The sequence below is a fragment of the Chiloscyllium plagiosum genome, unplaced genomic scaffold (genome assembly GCF_037043375.1).
Source record: "Chiloscyllium plagiosum isolate Xiang-an unplaced genomic scaffold, Cpla_swu_hap1 HiC_scaffold_35, whole genome shotgun sequence".
NCBI classification, from domain to species: Eukaryota; Metazoa; Chordata; class Chondrichthyes; order Orectolobiformes; family Hemiscylliidae; genus Chiloscyllium; species Chiloscyllium plagiosum.
The window spans coordinates 42,403,306-42,425,778 of NW_028270173.1; positions in this window are offsets into that span (position 1 = coordinate 42,403,306).

The following is a 22,473-nucleotide window of genomic DNA, read 5'->3' on the forward strand; positions in this document are numbered from 1 at the left end:
AATGCTATCATGAAGGTACACCAAGCAATGAGAAAAATAAATGTTAATCTTCATTTTTATAAGGAAATCCTGCAGCTGTGCAGGGCTTGCATGACATCACAATTGGAAAGCGACATACTGTTTTGCTGTTCATATTTAAGAAAGGATGAATTCTAATCGGAGGCAGTGAAGTGAAGATTTAACAGATTGGACAATGGATCGAGACAGTTCTTTTTGTGAGGAGAGGCTCTATAACTTGAGCATCTGTAGTTCGGAAAAATAAGAGGTCATCTGACTGAAATATACAAGATTCTGAAGCTGCTTTGCAGAGTAATATTGAGAGGATATTCAATATTATTTTGTGCCTTGGTGCAAAAAGTGACAGTTTCAGGATCAAAAGCAATTATTTCGGATCCAGATGAGAAAATTGCTTCACTCAATGAGTGATAAAGTTTTGGCATTTTCTATCTTAAAGACTTCTATTTGGGAGGTATTTTAACAATATATGAAGGCTGAGATGGATAGAGTTTTGAATGCTTGGGACATTAAGGTACATGAAGAGGAGGCAGGAAACTGGACAGCAATTTGGAGATTGATAATTAGACATGAGAATGTTGAGTGTTATGGTGTTCTCCTGTTTTTTGTGTTATTCCAGATTTCCAAAGTCTTCAACATGTTGTTTTTGTTTTATTTCAGACCTTGCACACAGAACTCAGTCAAAAGTTGCAAGACGTCCAAACAAGAATCAGTTTCTAGCAGTGTGGATGATGATTTGCAGATGAGGTTCCTTCGAAGGTAACTAAATTTCTTTTTGACTCCTCCAGGTGTTTATCCAATTTTCATCTTAACTTAGTTACAGCAGATGGAGAGGTAGCTGCTATTTTCTTAAAACACTTCAAATTTTCCTCTTTGGCTCCACTTTGTGCCAACTGACTTAATATTTCTTCATTTGTCTTCAGGCTTTGCTTATTGCTTTGAAAACACTCTGGCATAAGTGGCTCCTGTTGATATGCTGGAGAAGGAGCAAACCCAACAATTTCTAATCAGGTTATAAAGCTAAGCAAATTCTAAGGTCCACTAGGTTGTTAAACAGACAGTAATCATTAGATGTAAAAAAAAAGGTCAAATTGTAGGAGCTGAAATTTCTTTATGGCTTTTAATAAATTTTACATGTTCAGGGCTTGTTTAAATTTCAGTTTTGCTTTGTGGAAAAGCAAACCCAGTATAAAGTGGTTAATGCCCAGTTCTCCTTTGGGCAAATGATGAAAGGGATTTTTCTTAAGATTTGTAGTCTGTGTGGTGAAGGCGCTCTTCCTTTGCTATTATTTAAGGAAAAACTGGATGTTCATTCCACAACCATAAAGTATTGCGATATTTGTTTGATCCATGCACAAGAATTTCTTAACGTGGTGCCTTTGCTTTAAATGCTTTCAGGTTTTTAAGAGGAGCTGTGCAGCCTTGAGTTTGGTTTAAGTCACTGAGAGCAATGTTACAGCAGAATCTTGATCACAGTGCGTAATCTTTTGAGGCTTAAGGGAGGAAAATGGAATAGAGACTTAGTGTGGTTTAGGGAGGGAAATAACTGAGGCAATTATATATTGGATTGGTGTAACTTCCTTTCATCTGTTCCGATTAAATCTACTTATAAATGCCAAAAATCCCATATGCTTTATCGAATGCTCAGTTTCGCCGAAGTGACTTAAAAGAAACAACAAACTGTCTTTTATTCACCACCATCAAAACTGTACCTTTCCACTTGTATTGTCTCTCCTCACTATTTGATTACTGACAGGTTACATTGTTCCCCTTGGGCATTTCCACATTAGGAAAGCGGTGGTTTTGGAGGTCTTGATAAACATTTAAGGTAGATAATTTCACAGGTGCTGGTGTAACCTCTAACAGGATACTGAAGGAGGCAATGGGGGAAACTGCTGGGGTGTTGACCGAGATCTTTCTGTTGACTTTAGCCAAGGTGAGTTTCAAGAAGATTGAAGAATACACAATGTTGTTCCTATGTTTAATAAAGGCAACAGGGATAATCCAGTGACCCTTATATCAGTGGTCAGTAAATTGTAGGAGAAGATTCTTGCTTTCATACAATTGGACAACAAGGAAACAGACCATTCAGATCAATTTGTTCAGGCTGACCTAAAATAATCCAGTACCATTTGTCAGCATTTGGTCGATATCATTGTAAACCTTTCCAATCCATGAACCCATCCAGTTGCCTTGTAAATGTTATAATTGTACCAGTATCCACCAAAACCTCTGGAAACTCATTCCATATTCGCACCACAGTCTGCATGACAACATTGCAGGTTAGATCTTACTAAATCTGTTCGCTTTCACCTTAAACCCATTCCCACCAGTTTTGGGGAATGGGTCAGGGTGGGTTGGTTTCAGCGGGTCGGTGTGGACTTGTTGGGCCGAAGGGCCTGTTTCCACACTGCAAGTAATCTAATCTAATCTAATCAGAAACCCTGGGAAAAAAATAACACTTTGTCTTTTCACCCGATCCATGTCCCTCATGATTTTATAAAACTCGATAAACACCTCAACTTCCAATGCTCCAGGGAAAATAGCCCCAGCCGATGCAGCTTCTCCATCGAGCTCAACTCCTCCAAACATAGCAACATCCTTATATATCTTTTCTGAACTCTTTCAAGTTTCACAACATTTTTTCCAATAGGAAGGAGACAAAAGCTGCCAATAGTATTCCAAAAGTGGCCTAACTAATGCCCTGCACAGCTGCAACATGACGTCCGAAATCCTAAACTAAATGCAATGACCAATAAAGGCAAGTGTTCCAACCGGTGCCTTCGTGACCCTGTCGACTTGTGACTCCATCTTCAAGGAACTATGAACCTGCACCACAAAGCACTTTTTGATCACCAACATTCTGCAGGACCTTACCATTAAGTGTATAAGACCTGGCCTGGTTTGCCCTGCCTCATCTATCTAAGTTAACATACACTTGCCACTCCTCAGCCAATCAGCCCACGTGAATAAAGTCCAGTTGTACGCTGCCATTGCCTGCTTCACTGTCCACTGCACCATCAATTTTGGTAGCATCTGCAAACTTATCAACTATTCCTCCTTTTTTCACATGCAAATAATTTGCACACAGCAGTGGACATATTCTTCTGGCACATTAGTGGTCAGAGGTCTCAATCTGAGCAACAACCCTCCGCCATTACCCATTATGTCCTATGATCAAGCAACCTTTGTATCTAATTGGCAATCTCTTCCTCGAGTCTATGTCATCTAACCTTGCTAACCAGCTTACTATGTTGAACCTTGTCGAATGTCTTCCTGAAATCCATTTGGTCAACATCCACCACACTGGTTTCATCAATCTTCTTTGTCACCTCTTCCAAAAACTCAATCAAATGAAGGAGACATGAATTTCCAAGAACAAAGCCGTGCAGCCCATCCCGAACTAGTCCTTAATATACCAAATGCACGTATATCGCATACCTCAGAATGCCCTCCAACAAATTACCCACTATTGACATCAGTCTCCATGATCTATGGTTCCCTGGGTTTTCCTTCCCACTTTATAAAATAATAGCGCTACATTAGCCACCCTCCAGTCTTCCAGGACCTCACCCACGGCTATCGATAATACAAATATCTCAGCAAGGAGCCCAGCAATGACGTCCCTAGCATTCCAAAGAGGTCTGGATACACCTAATAAAGGTCTAGTGTTTTATCCATCATTATACATTCTAATAGGTACAGGACCATCTCTTCTGTAATGTTTCATTCTCCAAGTTCTCTAGCTTCCAAAGTCTTCTCTACAATAAATATTGACATGAAACACTATTTTGATATCTCACTCAGCTCAAGAAGTTCGACACTTAGATGGCCTTGTTCATCTTTAATGCACCCTATTCTCTCCCTCTTTGCCCTTTTGTCCAATAATGTAATTGTAGAATCCCTGTTTTATTCTCCTTAACCTTATCTGCGAAAGTTATCTCATTTCCCCTTTTTTTGCGCTCCTGATTTACATATTAAGCATATTGCTACTGCCTTTATATTCTTCTGGGAAATCACTTGATTTCTGCTGTCTATTCCTGACATATGCTTCCTTCTTTTTCTTGACCAAAGCCGCAATTTCATTAATCAACTAGCTTTCCCTACACCTACCAGCCTTGCCTTCACCTTAACAGGAAAATACTGTCTCTGGAGTCTTGTTAGAGAGTCATAGAGATGTACAGCATGGAAACAGACCATTCGGTCCAACCCGTCCATGCAAACCAGATATCCCAATCCAATCTAGTCCCACCTGCCAGGGCCCGGCCCATATCCCTCCAAACCCTTTCGATTCATATACCCATCCAAATGCCTCTTAAATGTGTCAATTGTACCAACCTACACCACATCCTCTGGCAGCTCATTTCATACACGTATCACCCTATGCATGAAAAAGTTGCCCCTTAGGTCTCTTTTATATCATTCCCCTCTCACCCTAAACCTATGCCCTCTAGTTCTGGGCTCCCGGACCCCAGGGAAAATACTTTACCTATTTACCCTATCCATGCCCCTCATAATTTTGTAAACATCTATAAGGTCACCCCTCAACCTCCGACGCTCCAAGGAAAACAGTGCCAGCCTGTTCAGCCTCTCCCTGTAGCTCAGATCCTCCAAAAATGGCAACATCCTTGTTAATAGTTTCTGAACACTTTCAAGTTTCACAACATTTTTCTGATGGGAAGGAGACCAGAATTGCACGCAATATACCAACAGTGGCCTAACCAATGTCCTGTACAGCTGCAACATGACCTCCCAACTCCTGTACTCAATACTATGACCAATAAAGGAAAGCATAACAAACGCCTTATTCACTATCCGATCTACCTGGGACTCCACTTTCAAGGACCTATGAATCTGCACTCCAAGGTCTCTTTGTTCAGCAACACTCCCTAGGACCTGACCATTAAGTGTATAAGTCCTACAAGATTTGCTTTCCCAAATTGGAGCACCTCGCATTTATCTGAATTAAACTCCATCTGCCACTTCTCAGCCCATTGGACCATCTGGTCCAGATCCTGTTGTAATTTGAGGTAACCCTCTTCGCTGTCCAGTACACCTCCAAATTTGGTGTCATCTGCAAACTTCCTAACAGTACCACTTATGCTCGCATCCAAATCATTGATGTCAATGACAAAAAGTACAGGGCCCAGCACCGATCCTTGTGGCACTCCACTGGTCACAGGCCTCCAGTTTGAAAAACAACCCTCCACCACCACCCTCTGTCTTCTATACTTTGAGCTAGTTCTGTATCCAAATGGCTAGTTCTCCCTGTATTCCATGAGATCTAATTTTGCTAACCAGTCTCCCATGGGGAACCTTGTCGAACGCCTTACTCAAATCCATATAGATCACATTAACTGCTCTGCCCTCATCAATCTTCTTTGTTACTTCTTCAAAAATCTCTATCAAGTTTGTGAGATATGATGTCCCACGCACAAAGCCATGTTGACTATCCGGATTCAGTCCTTGCCTTTCCAAATACATGCACATCCTGTCTCTCAGGATTCCCTTCAACAATTTGCCCACCACCGAGGTAAGGCTCACCTGTCTATAGTTCCCTGGCTTGTCGTTACCGCCCTTCTTAAACAGTGGCACAACGTTTGCCAACCTCCAGTCTTCCGGCAACTCACCTGTGGCTATCGATGATACAAATATCTCAGCAAGAGGCCCAGCAATCACTTCTCTAGCTTCCCACAGAGTTCTCGGGTACACCTGTCAAATCCTGGGGATTTATCCATCTTTAACTGTTTCAAGACATCCAGCACTTCCTTCTCTGTAATCTGGACATTTTGAAAGATGTCACCATCTATTTCCCTACAGTCTATATCTTCCATATCCTTTTCCACGGTAAATACTGATGCAAAATATTCATTTGGCATCTCCCCCATTTTCTGTGGCTCCACACAAAGGCCGCCTTGCTGATCTTTGAGGGCCCTATTCTCTCCGCAGTTACCATTTTGTCCTTAATATATTTGTAAAACCACTTTGGATTCTCCTTAATTCTATTTGCCAAAGCTATCTCATGTCCCCGTTTTGCCCTTACTGATTTCCCTCTTAGGTAGACTCCTATTTTCTTTGCACTCTTCTAAGAATTCACTCACTCTATCCTGCCTGGACCTGATGTATGCTTCCTTCTTTTTCTTAACCTAACCCTCAATTTCTTTAATCATCTAGCATTCCCTATACCTACCAGCCTTCCCTTTCACCCTGACAGGAATATACATTCTCTGGATTCTTGTTATCTCATTTCTGAAGGCTTCCCATTTTCCAGCCACCCCTTTACCTGCAAACATCTGCCTCCAGTCAGGTTTCGAAAGTTCTTGCCGAATACCATCAAAATTGGCCTTTCTCCAATTTAGAACTTCAACTTTTCGATCTTGTCCATCCTTTTCCATCACTATCTTAAAACGAATAAAATTATGGTTGCTGTCCCCAAAGTATTCCTACAGTGACTCCTCAGTCACCTGCCCTGCCTTATTTCCAAAGAGTAGGTCAAGTTTTGCACCTTCAGTAGTAGGTGCATCCACATACTGAATCAGAAAATTGTCTTGTCCACACTTAAGAAATTTCTCTCCATCTAAACCTTTAACACTATGGCAGTCCCAGTCTATGTTTCGAAAGTTAAAATCCCCAACCATAACTACCCTATTATTCTTACAAATAGCTGAGATTTCCTTCCAAGTTTGTTTCTCAATCTCCCTCTGGCTACAAGGGAGGGGGGGGGGGGGGGGGGGGTTGTCTATAATGCAAGCCCAAAAAGGTGATCATCCCTCTTATTTTTAAGTTCCACCCAAATAACCTCCTTGGATGTATTTCCAGGGATATTCTCCCTGAGCACAGCTGCAATGCTATCCCTTAGCCAAAATGTCACTCCCCCTCCTCTTTTGCCTCCCGTTCTATCCTTTCTGTCGCATTTGTATCCTGGAACATTCAGCTGCCAGTCCTGCCCATCACTGAGCCATGTTTATGTAATTGCTATGATATCCCAGTCCCATGTTCCTAACCATGCCCTGAGTTCATCTGCCTTCCCTGTTAGGTACCTTGCATTGAAATAAATGCAGTTTAATTTATTAGTCCTACCTTGTTACTGCCTGCCCTGACTGTTTGACTCACTTCTGTTTTCAGCTGTACCCGTCTCAGATTGATGTTTTTCCTCACTATCTCCCTGGGTCCCACCCCCCAACCTTACTAGTTTAAATCCTCCCAAGCAGTTCGACAAATTCCCTTGCAAGTATATTTGTCCGCTTCCAATTTAGGTGCAATCCGTCCTTCTTGTGTAGGTCACTTCTACCCCAAAAGAGATTCCAATGATCCAAAAATGTGAATCCTTCTCCCATATACCAGCTCCTCAGCCATGCATTCATCTGCTCTATCCTCCTATTCCTGCCCCCCTAGCTCGTATCACTGGGAGTAATCCATATATTACTACCCTTGATGACCTCCTTGTTAACTTTCTACCTAACACTGTCTAATCTCCCTTCAGAGTCTCAACCTTTTCCCTTCCTATATCGTTGGTTCCAATCTGGACAATGACCTCCTGCTGGCCCCTCTCCCCCGTGAAAATATTCTGCACCCTCTCTGAGACATCCTTGATCCTAGCACCAGGGAAACAACACATCATTCTGCTTTCTCTACTGGCCACAGAAAGTCGGTCTGTACTTCTGACTGCAGAATCCCCGAACACAATTGATCTCTTGGAAGCCGATGTACCCCTCGTTGCATTAGAGCCATTCTCAATACCAGAAACTTGGCTGTTTGTGCTACGTTCCCCTGAGAATCCATCACCCCCTACATTTTACAAAACAGCATACTTGTGTGAAATGGGTATATCCACAAAAGACTCCTGCTAGAGCTGCCTACATCTCTTACCCTTCCTGAATTTAACCCATCTATGTGACTGTATCTGAAAGCTTCCCCCCTTTCTATAACTGCAATCCATCACATACTGGTACTGTTGCAAATTCCTCATCGCTTCTATTTGTCTCTCCAGACGATGCACTCGATCTGATAAGATTCGCATCCAACATCATTTATGGCAGATATAACCGCAGTAACCCTTAAACTCTCTTTAAACTCCCACATCTGACAAGGAGTACATATCACTGCAAAGGCCATTTTTGCTCCTTCACAATAGAAAATTACACCGTCTTATTCCTCTACAAACACTGCCTCAGGTTAAATTAATAGATATGGCTTATATTTTAAGTTTAATCAAGAGACTTGTCTCCAAAAACAAAAAATCAAAAAAGAATCCACTGTACCAACTACTGCAGCCTTTCTATTGGACAGACTTAAAACAACAATTAACTTATCTGATTCTGTGCTGTGAACTTCGCCCAACAGTTCCTCAAAGATTAATTGTGAATTTCACTGTTTGTTAATTTTCCCAGATGCACTCCGATGTCCAGCAATACACGAATTCAAACAGCAAAGGCGGTAACTGTAAAGGTTTCCTCTCTCTTTCTCTCTCTCTCTCTCCTCTCTGTCTCTCTCTGTCTCTCTCTCTCTCTTTCCTGCTTCCTGCACTGTGCTCACCATGTGCTTCCTTTGTCTGCTCTTCTCCCTTTTAAACTGCTGTTGTTTTGACTTTGTTTTCCAAAGTTCCAAAACAATGCAACAGCATATAAAACACTAATTGCTGCTCCTGGAATACGAGGAAATCACCTCCAACACATAAAATATCTCAAAAAAAGCTGCAGCTCTTACAGCCAGAAATTTTTCCCAACCTCCATCTTGGATTATCCACAATCCATTCCAAATGTGAAGGTTTCCCATTCTCCAGCCATCCCATTATCTGTGAACAGCCACCCCTTTCAGCATTTGAACATTCTTGTCGAATACCGACTAAAAGCACCTTCCTCCAGTTTAGAACTTCAGCTGTTTGATCTGGTCTATCCTTTTCCATCATTATTTTCATACTGATACAATTATGGTCGCTAGCCCCAAAGTGCTCCCCCACTGATACCTCAGTCACCTGCCCCGCCTTATTTCCCAAGAAGAGGTCGGGTTTTGTGCCTTGTGTAGTACGTCCATACACTGAATCAGAAAATTTTCTTGTTTGGTAAGTCAAAATTCCCTCCCATAATCCTGTGATTCATACAAACAACTGAAATCTCTTTACAGCTTAGTTACTGAATTTCCTTTGTTACTGACTATGGGGGATCTATAGTCCATTCCCAATAAGGTGATCATCCATTTTTTATTTCCAATTTCTAAAATAACTTCCTTGGACATATTCCCAAAAATATCTTCCCTAAGTGCAGTCATAATGTTGCCCCTAATCAAAAGCACCACTCCCCACTCCTTTCTTGTCCCCCTTTCTGTCCTTCCTATAAAATCTATACCTTGGAACATTAAACTGCAATCTGGTCCATCCCTGAACCACATCTCTGTAACTGCTATGATATTCGAAATCCTATGTTCCTAATCATGCACTCAGTGCTTCTGCTTTGTTCGGCCTCCTATTTTGAAATAAATGATGTTTAATTTATCAGTCCTACCTCATTTCTATTTTGCTCTTGATTGCCCTGTCTGTTTGATTTACTCTTTTTCCCAACTGTACCAGTTTCAGACTGATCACTTTCCTCACTATCCCCATGGGTCCCCTACCCCACTAGACTTGTTTATTTATACGCAAGCAGCTTTAGCAAATCTTCCCGCCGGTATATTAATCCTCTTCCGATACAGATGCATTCCGTAATTCTTGTATAGGCCATTTCTACAAAAGAAGACATTCAAATGAGAAAAAATGTGAATCCTTCTCCCGGTGTCAGGTCCTCAGCCACGCATTCATCTGCTCTGTCCTCCAATTCCTACCATCACTAGCTCATGGCACTTGAAGTAATCCAAATATGACTATCCACAAAAGCCTCCTTTTTACTATTCAACCTAAACTCTGATATTCTCTCCTCAGAATCTCATTCTTTTCACTTCCTAAGACATTAAATCCAGACCTCCTCCTGATCCTGTTGACCTTTCAGAAAATTCTGCACCCTCTCTGAGATATCTTTGATCCTGTCTCTAGAGAGGCAACACACCACTTCGATGTTTAGCTGTCAGCGACAGAATCGTCTGTCTGTGCCTCGAACTAAAGAATCCTCTATCAAAATCGGTCACTTGGAATCTGGCATAATCCTCATTACATTAGAGCCAGTTTCAGTACCAGAAACCTGGCTGTCAGTACTACATTCGCCTGAGCGTCTATCAGCCCGTACATTTTCCAGAACCGCATACTCGTTTGAGATGAGGATAGCTGCAGGTGACTCTTCCACTACCTGCCTCCCTCTCTGACCTTTCCTCGAGGTCACTCATCGTCCTGAATGTATAATCGGTTTATCTCCCTCCCTGCAATTTCCATACATCACACCCTCTCGCTCCTGCAAATTTCTCATTGCCTCTAACTGCTGCTCTAATCGATCCATGCAATATGACAGGATTCACAACGAAATACACTTCCTGCAGACATAATCATCAGTAGCATGGAAACTCTCCCTAATCTCTCACATCCGACAGGAAGAGCACATCAATCCAGTAAAAAATATCTTTCCGTATTAACAATCTACACCCCCAGAAACTAGCACTGTCTTACTGCTCTAAAAACACTACTCCAACCTTAATATCTAAGTTTTTATATTATTAAAGTTTTACCAAAATAATCAAAAAGTAAAAACTTATTGGCTATTGTGGATTTACAAAGAAATAGTGTGGGTACACTTTTTTTAAAAAGCCACTTAGCTGCTCCCCTGCTGTGAGCTCCCACAGATTCCAAGGTCAGATGTGGATTTTGCTGTCTGTTGGTTTTTCTTAGAAGCACTCCAATATCTGAAGATGCTTGAAACCAGACAGCAAAGGCAGCAGCTGTGCAGGTTACTGCTGGGTCCGACAGCAGTATCGGTTTCTTTCCCCATTTGATTCACTGCCCTTTTTTGTCTTTTTCCTTTTTGAAGTGCTGTTGTTTTGATCGCTTTTTCCTCAATGCAATACAATGCAACAGCGTACAAAACAGTAATTACTGCTCCTAGAATATGAGGAAATTCATTCCAACACTGAAAATACCTCAAGAAAGTCGCAGCTCTTATGGCTGCAACTTTTCTGCCCCATCCTCCATTTTCGATTACCTTGCCCTCAATTCTTTATCTCATTTTTGAAGGTCTCCCACTTTCCATCAGCCCCTTTACCCATGGATAGCTTCTCCTTATGAACTTTTGAAATGACTTGCCTAATCCCATCAAAATTTGCCTAACTTCAGTTTAGAAACTTAACTTTTACATTATGTCTATTCTTTTAAAACTAACAGAATTATAATCACTGGCCCCAACTTGCACTCCCATTGACACCTCAGTCAACTGCCTTGCTTCACTTCTGAAGAGAAGGTCATGTTTTGCTCCTTCTTTAGTAGGTTCATCGACATATTTAATGAGAAAATCTTCTTGGACACAATTGACAAGTTCTAATCCATCTAAGCCCTTAACACTATATCAGTCTCAGTCTATGCTTGGAAATTTAAAATCCCCTACCATTATAATCCTCTTATTCTGGGAGATAACTGATAACCCCTCACAAATTTGCTTGATAAGCAATTAGAATCCCGACTGTGCGGAAACGGGCCCTTCGGCCCAATAAGTCAACACCGACCCAACGAACATTATTCCACCCAGATCCATTCTCCTCCATTTACCCCTTCCTCATGCACCTAACCTATGCATCCCTGAACACTTGGGAAATTTACCTAACCTGCACATCTATAAAATGTGGTTCGACACCAGAGCAAACTCACGCAGATACAGGGACAATATGCAAACACCACACACAGACAGTTGCTCCGTGCAAGAATCGAGCTCGGGTCCCTAGGACTATATAGCAGCAGTGCCAACCACTGAGCCACTGAGCCGCTTCTCAACTTCCTGCTGACTATTGAGGGGCCTATATTTAATTCCAGTGTGGTGATAATCCCTTTCTTCTTTTCATTTCCACCCGAATTACATCATTGAACGTAAACTCAGGAATATCCTCCCTGAATACAGCTGAACAAAAATGCCACACCCCCTTCGCTCTTCCTTCCTTTCTCTCCTTTCTCTAGCATCAGTACCCTGTAACATTAAGCTGCCAGTCCTGTCCTTCCCTGAGACAAGTTTATGTAATAAATATGAAATCCCTGTGCCATGTTTCCAAACATGCCTTGGGTACATCAGCTTTACCTGTTAGTCCTCTTATATAGAATTAAATGCAATTTAATTGATCAGTCTTATTTTTATCTCTGCCTTGCTCTCGCCTGCCTTAACTCTTTGACTTGCTCCTCTTCTCAATTGTAAGAACCTCAGTCATTTCTCTTTTCTCACTATTTTATTGCTCCATCTCCCCAGCCTTTACTGGTTTAAAACTCCTGAGTAGCATGAGCAATCTACCCACCAGGATACCGGTCACCTTCTAATTCAGCTGCAAACTATCCTTATCATAAGGCTGTTTCTGCCTCAGACAAGATTCCAATGATCCAAAAATGTGACTCGCTGTTCACTGCACCAACTCTTCACTCACATGTTCATCTGCTCTAATCTCTTCTTCCTACTCTCACTTGCACCTAGCACAGGGAGTAATCTATATATTACTACTCTGGAGGACCTATTTTCCAATCTCCTGCACAATATCCTATATTCTGTCCTCAAAACCACCTCCCTTCTCTTTCGATATCATTGGTATTAATGTGTGCAATTGCTTCCTACTGGTTACTCTCCCCTTTGAGATTGTAATGCACCCTCTCCAAGACATCCTTGACCAGGGCAGCTTCAGACCATTTTGTTGTCTCGCTGTCGGTCACAGAAATGTCTGTCTGTGCTCCCAGAAAGAGAGAGAGTCTCTATCACAATTAATTGCTTGGAACTGAATATATCTCTCATCACGGTATGGCTAGTTTTAGTCCCAGAAAGTTGGCTGTCAGAGCTACATTCTCCTGATAGTCCATCACACCTCCATTTTCCAAAACAGCACACTTGTCTGAGATGCGGATAGCCACAGGAGACTCCTGCACTTCCTGTCTGCCTCTCCTACCTGTCCTCCATCCATTTGACTATAACTGCAGTTTTCTACCTTCCTGAACTTCAATCCATCACATCCTCATTGCCTCTAACTGCTGCTCCACCTGATCCATATGACCCAATGGAGTCACAATCAAACACACCTCTTGCAGGCATAATCATCAGAAATATTGAAATTCTCGATAACCTCACACATCAAACAGAAAGAGCATGTTACTTTACTAAAGGCCATCTGTGTACCTTTATTTACATATCCAGACAGTAGCACCATCTTATTGCTCGAAAAGCACTGATCTTGGATAACTACATACATATGTTTTATATTTAAAAAAAAAACAAAAGATAGATCTCAGTAAAACATCAGAGTCTATAATAGGTTTGGCAAAGGAATGTAAGATTTGTAAGTTTTTTAAATCTTCAGTACAAATACTCACTGATCAATGAAATCATAATTCTCCCGGTTGTTCTGAAATTGAGGTCTCTGCAAGGCCAGCGGTTTGTTTGTTTTTTGTGGACAGAGCTCCAATTCCCAGAGATGCTTGTACTTTCACAATCAGTCAAAGTTCATTGTTTGTTTTGTGTTGAACTCTAGATTCATTCTTCGACCACACACATGGTCGATCCCGAAATTCCTGCTCTCTCCATTTCCTCCAATTTAAAGTATGTTGTTTCTGATTTTTCCTTTGAATTCAAAAAAAAGTTATAAATACAATAATTAATGCTCCAAGAAATCGAGGGAAGAATGGATCTGCTGTATGGATATGATTCTTTCTCATCCACTTTTTTGAAAATACTTCAGGCGCAGGATTTACTCATCATTGCAAAAGAATGAACTCACTAGGGACAGTCAATGTGGCTTTCTGCTAGGAGGTCTTGTCTCACAAACCTTGTTGTGGAAGTGATAATGATGATTGATGAGGGAAGCCTGTGAATGTTGCCTCCATGGACACTACTAAACCATTTGACAAGGTCCCTCATGGGAGGCTGGACCAGAAGTTTGAGTCACATGGGATCTATGTTGAGTTGGTAAGTTGGATACAAAATTGGCTTGGTCAAATAAGACAGACGATAATTTGTGAAAATGTATTTTTCTGATGGGTTGTCTGTGATTAGTTGTGTTCTGCAGGAGTCAGTTATGAGATCTCTGTTGTTTGTATATAAATGTATTTAGATGAGAATGTAAGTGGTAGTAAGTTTTCAGTTCTGATTCGGACGTTTGCAGATGAGTTGAAATTTGGTGGAGTTGTTTATGGAATAACTCCATGAAAGCCGGTATCCTGTCATCAAGTCACCTTTTATTTACACTTGCGTAATAAATGATATTCACCCAGCTCGTACACAGCCAATTCCTAGAATGAGTAGAAACCCTGAGACTCCTGTTTAGATCTGTCAGTCAGGACTCCCTGATTTGATCAGGTTAACAGCCCTAATCAGGGAAATCATTTTCAATGAGTTGAACTGATTCAAACCACAACATTCACCCCCTTTAAATCCTGCAGATAGGCATGTTCTTAATCCAGTAGTTTCTCCTCGGGCATTTTCACACCAGGTGTGGTTGCTCCGACTCTGCCAAATCTGGACTGCCTCTTGTGCCCATATTGTCTTGGCCGAAACTCATCTTCTTCAGGTGGTAGCTGTGGCAAGGCTGTGACATCTGCTGTGTCCATTTTATCCTGAGATGCTGTGCAATGGGGGTGAATCCATGGGTTCCAACAGCTATGGATGTTCTGAGGGGCCAGGTATATTTTACTTCAGCCTTGTTTGCAAGAATGTAGCATTCTTGTGGTCCACATACCTGTTCAGGATCACCTTTCCTACCCAAACTTTGTAAATCGTGGGACCTGACCCCGTATCCACCATGCCTTTTACTCATGCATGGACATTGCTTGGTCTCGAAACTAAACTTTGTCCCATGAAGTAAATAGCCTCTCTGATTTAGAGGTTCCTTTATCCAGCATTCACATTCCTGATGTTGTTTCGCCACCCCCACCACCGCATCCCCACCCTTGCAGGTTTGGGAAAATCTGATTTAATCTAGTCCACAGTCTTCTCCACATTAGATACTCTACTGGAGTTGTCTCTGTAGCTGTATGGGGTGGACCTGGAATCAATAGGAACGGGGACAGTTTGGTGTCGAGTGAACCTGTAGGCTGTTTCTTCAAGACTGCCTTCAAAGTTTGGACTGTGTTTCCACCTGACCACTGGGCGATGGATGGTATGGAGATGTCCTTATAAACCAAACGTCATGCGATATTAAGAAATACTCAGAATCCTTGTTGATAAATGATGGCCTGTTGTCTCTGACCTATACCTCATAGAGTCTGTATATTGCAAAAGATACTTGCAGCTTGTCAGTCATCATTCTGTTATTGACAAATGAACTGGGTGCATGTCCAAACATTATAAGAGGGTGTCCACTAAGAGGAAAAACATAAAGCCCATGAAAGGATGGCACAGTCGACCTGTAACCAAAATCCAGGGTTCACGCGGGCATTCCCATGAATGTGGAGGAGCTGTTGGTGGTGACATTCTTTTTTTTGTCTTGTTGGCACTCTGGGCACTGCCCAACAAACGTGGCTATATCAGCATTCAATCCTGGTCACCAGACAAATTGTCGCCAACATCTTCATTCCTGGTGGATTCTCGAGAAAACTTTAGTTGTTTCGTTGAGGCTTGACTTTGTTTTGGGGTTTTGCTGTGGGCTGATCTAGCTTCCCTCTGCTCAGAACATGACCTGAATGAGACCATGCAATTGCCTGCATTCAAATGGTGTTCCCGAATCTCAGCTGACCTGGAGAGGGTCTCCACTTACATTGGTATACCTTGTAACTCATAAACTCCACTTGCCACATTTTCTAATGATAAAGACGATTATCATGCCTGTTTGAAGTCCAAGGGGGCTTCAGCTAGTAGGTGCTTTTGCATGGTCACATAACTAATGCCACGCTCATTACCATAGAAGTAATTCCACAAAGGCTGGTCTGCAGTCATCAAGTCATCCGTGATTTACACGCGAATAGCACATAGCACTGACCCAGCAAGCTCAGAGCCAACTGCTGAAATGAACAGAACCCCTGACTCGCCTGTTTGGTTTCTTTAATATCCCTGCAATACTGCCATACCGCAGTCGTGTTTATTTTCCCCAGCACCTGTGTTGTGTGAGTGTAGGTGCAGGACAAAATGACAAACACCAGTTGTGTTAATACCAGTTTTAATATTCCACCACCAGGAAAAACACACAAACAAAGCCTGTTATCTTTTGTCAGCCAGGTGTCCCTGATTGGACCAGGTTCACAGCCCCAATAAAGGAACTAATTCTTTGATGTCCACTAGACTGACCTTGTTCCGATCACTACAGTGGATAGTGAGGAAGGATGTACAGCAGGATAAAGATGAGTTGGAAGTTTGGGTGGAGAAATGGCAGACAGAATTTAATCTGAAAATGTATGTGGAGTTGTATTTTTGGAGATTAAATGCAAGAGTTAAATATACAGCAAATGGCAGAACCCTTCGGAGTATCGATATAAGAGGAAGCTTGGTCTGCATGTCCATAGCTTCCTGAAAGTGGCAATACCAGTGGAAAAGATGCAACTCAGATGTATGATATACTTAGCTTAGTTTGATAAGACATTAACAGTTTACAAGTCATGTATCAGCTGTATGAACTTGAATTAGGCCACATTTGGAGTATTTTGGGCAGTTCTGGTCACTGCACTTTATAGGAAGGCAGGGGAAAGTTTGTAGGATGTTGTCTAGATAGCAATATATTAGCTATAAGGAGAGATTGGTCAAACCGATTGTTTTCATTTGAACGTCAGAGGCTGAGGGGGACCTGATAGAAGTATATAAAATTATGAGAGCTATGGACAGTGTGTTTAGTCAGTTTCTTTTTCCCAGCCTGGAAATGCCAAGTTCGAGAGCACTTGGTTTAAGATGATTGGGGTAAGTTTAAAGATGTGCAGATTATTTTTTAAACAAAGAGTGTAATGTGTCTGGAATGCAATATCCAGGGAGGTAGTAGAAGTAGATATCATAGCAAAGTTGAAAATAATTTAGACAGACACCTGAAGAGGTGGAGAATAGTGGCTATGGACCATGTGCAAGCAGTTTGGAATGGCACCATGGCCAGCTCATATATCGCAGGCTGGAGTCTGTTCCTGCGCTGTGCAGTTCTATCTTCAATGTTGATTCCTCTATCAACGAAACATCATGCTTTTTTAATGTTTTTCCAAGTTGTACAACCACCTATCAAGAATTTACCATCCTGGTTAAGTGTAGTACTTTTGATCCTCCTCACTCTTTCGAACTGTGCATTTTAGTCAAAATTGTTTTTCTTTGTCCTTTCTTTAAAAAGGCATCAGCTTATGTTTTTCTATAATACGTTTTATTTAGCAATTTAGCTTAACTGGCCAATTCCACTATGTTCTTCTTTACCACGATATCCAATTGTGTTGCCACTATCAGGAAGCTATGGACTTGCAACCCAAGATCTCTCTGTATATCAATGCTCCTGAGAGGTTGGCTATTTATTATGTACATTCTTTCTTTGTGCATTTAGCCTCTCAAAATGCATGACTTCACACTTGTTCACATTAAACTCCATATGCTGTTTCTCTGCCCAACCTTCCAACTAGTCTATTTCTTGCTGTATCCTTTAACAACCTTCCTTACTCTTCATAACTCCACCAATTTTTGTGTTGTCTGCAAAGATATTATTCAAGCCACCAATATTTTCTTCAAATTATTTATGTGTATATCAGACAACAGACATGCCAGCATTGATCCTTGTGGGACCCCACTGATCACAGACTACCAGTCAGAAATTTGATTACAAAAGTTGTGAATTTATTGTAAACACTCAGAAAGCTCTAGTTGCGCCAGATCAAGGGCAGTGTATTCAATTTTGTCAGCGCAGCTTAGGAGTTTAAATGAGGTCTATAGGTGATTTTATTAGAATTGTTCCAGAGATATCGGAAATTGGAAGGTTACATTGAAGAAGTTGACATTGGAACAAAGGATGTTGTGCAAGGTTATGAGAGTTTTAGATTAGATAAATATTAAAAAGCTGCTTCTGTTACTTAATTGGGAAGGGATTCTCTCAGTCCTTCACCTGCTGACTCACCAGCGAATTCACACCAATGAGAAACATTTCAAATGCTCTGGCTGTGTGAAAACGTTTGCACGTTTATCGAACTTGAAGACGCACCAGCGAGTACACACTGGGGAGAGACCATTCACTTGCTCTGTATGTGATAAAGGATTCACTCAGTTATCCAACCTGTTAAAACACCAGCAAATTCACAACTGATTGCAGGGGATGGACCTTGCTTTTGTCACTGCTGGTATTCACATCCACAACTGAACCACATTCTGACAGTTGGATTTTGTTTCTGCTGATGGAACTAAACTCCAACCTGGTCACATTGCTCAATTAATAAATAAAGCTGCTTAATCAAATATAGTTGATACTATATAGCTCAATGGCCCACAGTTGGATATTCAAATGAGAGTGTCAACAATGTAAATGTCCTCCAGCATACAAAATAAAGAACATGTGCATGCTTAGCATAAAGTGGTGTATTTCTCAGCATCTCTCCAAACTTCTCTGAAATTTCATTGTGGTTAGTTTCTTCTCTTGCAGATAAACCTGGGAGAATTTTGTGTTTTAATGGAGCTCCCCCTTTGTTTTCCAAAATCTGGGATAAACGTTACCATGATTTTAAATACTTGCCATTTGAATTTAGCCGGTCTCATCAGTTATATGCAGACTGTGCCAAAGAGAAAATCTGCTGCCAGTTTGGGTTATTCCCATCTCTAGTCTGCGAAAACTCTCACGACACAGAGGCAGCCAAGCATTTCAGGAAACTGAAGTAGCACCAATCATAGATGAGTAGGGTTTAGGTTTATTCCTTTCCCTAACTTTTCTGATGTTTATGGACTTGGACCACTGGATTTTCACTGCTTAGGAGTTTTTTTTTTTCTGGCCTGTCCTCACTGCTCTTGAGATTACCACACATTGTCAAGTTGTGACACTGTACCCTGTAGATGCTCGTGTCGACTGCGCACCGGAGATGTATTAATTATAACCTTAGGTACTGAACGGCGTTTTGATCAAATCGTTTTTTTTTGTCCTGAAGGATGTTTGTGGAGTTGTATTCATTCAGGTTTGTGGAGAGTATCCTATTGCACTTGTGAGTTAAGTTTCGTGACTTTTTGAGTCAGGCGTTGAGTAACTCTTCACAGAATCTCAGCTTCTGACTTTCCTTTGTAGCTACAGAAATTCCAAGGCTAGTCCAGGTAAGTCTCCGGATGACCTCATGAGATGCTGCCAAGTTCAAAGTTGCTGACTTTGGCATCTCAACATCATATTCAGTTCATGAAAACTCCAGGTAGTACAGCTTTGTCTTCACTTTGTCGGGGTATGTGTGTCTCTCGCTCCAAATCCCTGACATCGTACTGGGTTCACACTGCTGAAAAGCCATTTACCTGCTCTTTACATGGGAAGAGATTCTATTATTTCTTGTCAGTTCGCCCCTTTGTTTCTTACTGCTGTGCCAAACAATTGGTTTGATTGAGGTATGTGCATTGTGAGTTAACAGTAAGCAAACTATAGAACACCATTTGATCTGTACCACCATGATCATATCATGGTTATAACTCTTCATTGTGGCCACCGCCATTTTGTTTTTGAGATATTTTGCTGTCTGCCGCACCTGGTCATTGAACACAATGAGGAATCAGTTGCAGAAAGAAATAAATTTGTCAGAAAGACATATTTGCACTTTCCAAATCTCATGCCCTTATAAATCTTACTCCAGAAATCAGATCTATCTCTTCCATCCCATGGTTAATTGTCTTTAAGTATCACTGACAATCATTTACTTTCACACTAACATTCAATTGCTCATGAGAGCTCCAGAAGAGTTTGTAATCTCCAGAAGCACTAGCAGCTTTGTACTGGAGGGAGGTCCTTAATTTGTTGCATTGGTGGGAAAGTTTTCACCCACGATAATTAGTTAAAATAGTTAAGAGGCAGCATTGTTTTGGAACTTTGGAAAAAAATGTCAAAACAATAACAGTTTTAAAAGGGAGAAGAACAGACAAAGGAAGCACAAAGTGAGGACAGTGCAGGAGAGAGAGAGAGAGAGAGAGAGAGAGAGAGAGAGAGAGAGAGAGAGAGAGAAAACCTGCACAGTTCCTGCCTTTGCCGTTTTTAAATTCATGTGCCGCTGGACATCGGAGTGCATCTGGGAAAATTAACAAACGGTGAATGTCACATCTAATCTTGGAGGGACCAGTTTGCACGGAGTTCACAACACAATCAGATAAGTTAATTGATGTTTTAAGTCTGTCCAAGAGAAAGGCTGCATTCGTGAGCACAGTGGGTTCTTTCTTGATTATATGTTTTTGGAGATAAGTCTCTTGGTTAAACTTAAACTATAAGCTGTAGCTATTAATGTAAACTGGTGCAGTGTTTTGTAGAGGAATAAGACGGTGTTATTTTCTTGGTGTGTAGATTGTGAAAGAGCAAAAATGGCCTTTGCAATGATATGTACTTCTTGTCAGATGTGTGAGTTTAAAGAGAGTTTAAGGGTTACTGCAGATTATATCTGCCATAAGATATGCATCGAACAGCATTTATCAGTTCGACTGGATCAGTTGGAGGGAGAGACAGAAGGGATGACGAGTTTGCAACAGCAGCAGTATGTGATCTATGGCAGTTATAGGAAGGGAGAAAAGTCTCAGATACAGTCACATAGATGGGTTATATCGAGGAAGAGTAAGAGAGTTAGGCACCTAGGGCAGGAGTCTTTTGTGGATATATGCATTTCAAACAGGTATGCTGTTTTGGAAAATGAAGAGGGTGATGGATTCTCAGGGGAACGTAGCACGAACAACCAAGTTTCTGGTATTGAGACAGGCTCTAATGCAACGAGGGGTACGTCGGCTTCCAAGAGATCAATTGTGACAGGGGATTCTGTAGTCCGAGGTACAGACAGACATTTCTGTGGGCAACAGAGAAAAAACAGAATGGCATGTTGTTTCCCTGGTGCCAGGATCAAGGATGTCTCAGAGATGGTGCAGAATGTTCTCGGGGTTGAGAGGGGCCAGCAAGAGGTCATTGTTCACATTGGAACCAGCGATATAGGAAGGGAAAGTTTGAGATTCTGAAGGGAGATTACAGAGTGTAAGACAGAAAGTTACAAGGGAGGTCCTCAAGGGTAGTAATATCTGGATTACTCCCTGTGCTCTGAGCTAGTGACGGCAGGAATAGGGGTAAAAGCAGAAGAATGCATGGCTGAAGAGCTGGTGTATGGGAGAAGGATTCATATTTTTGAATCATTGGAATCCCTTTTAGGGTAGAAGTGACCTGTACAAGAAGGACGGATTGCACCTAAATTGGAAGGAGACTAATATACTGGCAGGGGAATTTGCTAGAACTGTTTGGGAGGATTTAAACTAGCAAAGTGGGGAGGGGGGTGGGGTTGGGACCCACGGAGGAAGTGAGGCAAGAGATCAATCTGAGACTGGTACAGCTGTGAACAGAAGTGAGTCACACAGTCAGGGCATGCAGGGACAAGGTAGGACTAATGAATTAAACTGCATTTATTTCAATGCAAGGGGCCTAACAGGGAAGGCAGATGAACTAACGTAATGGTTAGAAACATGGGACTGGGATATCATAGCAATTACAGAAACCTGGCTCAGAGATGTGCAGGACTGGCAGCTTTTTGTTCCAGGATACAATTGCTACAGGAAGGATAGAAAAGGAGGCAAGAGAGGAGGGGGAGTGAAGTTTTTGATAAGGGCTAGCATTACAGCTGTGCAGAACGAGGATATTCCCGGATATACATCCAGGGAAATTATTTGGGTGGAACTGAGAAATAAGAAAGGGATGATCACCTTATTGGGATTGTATTATAGACCCCCCGATCGTCAGAGGGAAATTGAGAAACAAACTTGTAAGGAAATGTCAGCTATCTGTAAGAATAATAGGGTAGTTATGGGAGGGATTTTAACTTGCCAAACATAGGCTGGGACTGCCATAGTGTTAAAGGTTTAGATGGAGAGGAATTTCTTAAGTGCATACAAGATAAATTTCTGATTCCGTATGTGGATATACCTACGAGAGAACGTGCAAAACATGACCTACCTTTGTAAAATAAGGCAGAGCAGGTGACTAAGGTGTCTGTGGGGGACCACTTTGGGGCTAGCGATCATATTCTATTCATTTTAAAATAGTGATGGAAAAGGATAGACCAGATCGAAAAGTTGTTCAAAATTAGAGAAAGGCCAATTTTGATGGTGCTGAGCAAGAACTTTCGAAAGCTGATTGGAGGCAGATGTTCGCAGGTAAAGGGACAGCATGAAAATGGGAAGCCTTCAGAAATGAGATAACAACAATCCAGAGAAGGTATGTTCCTGT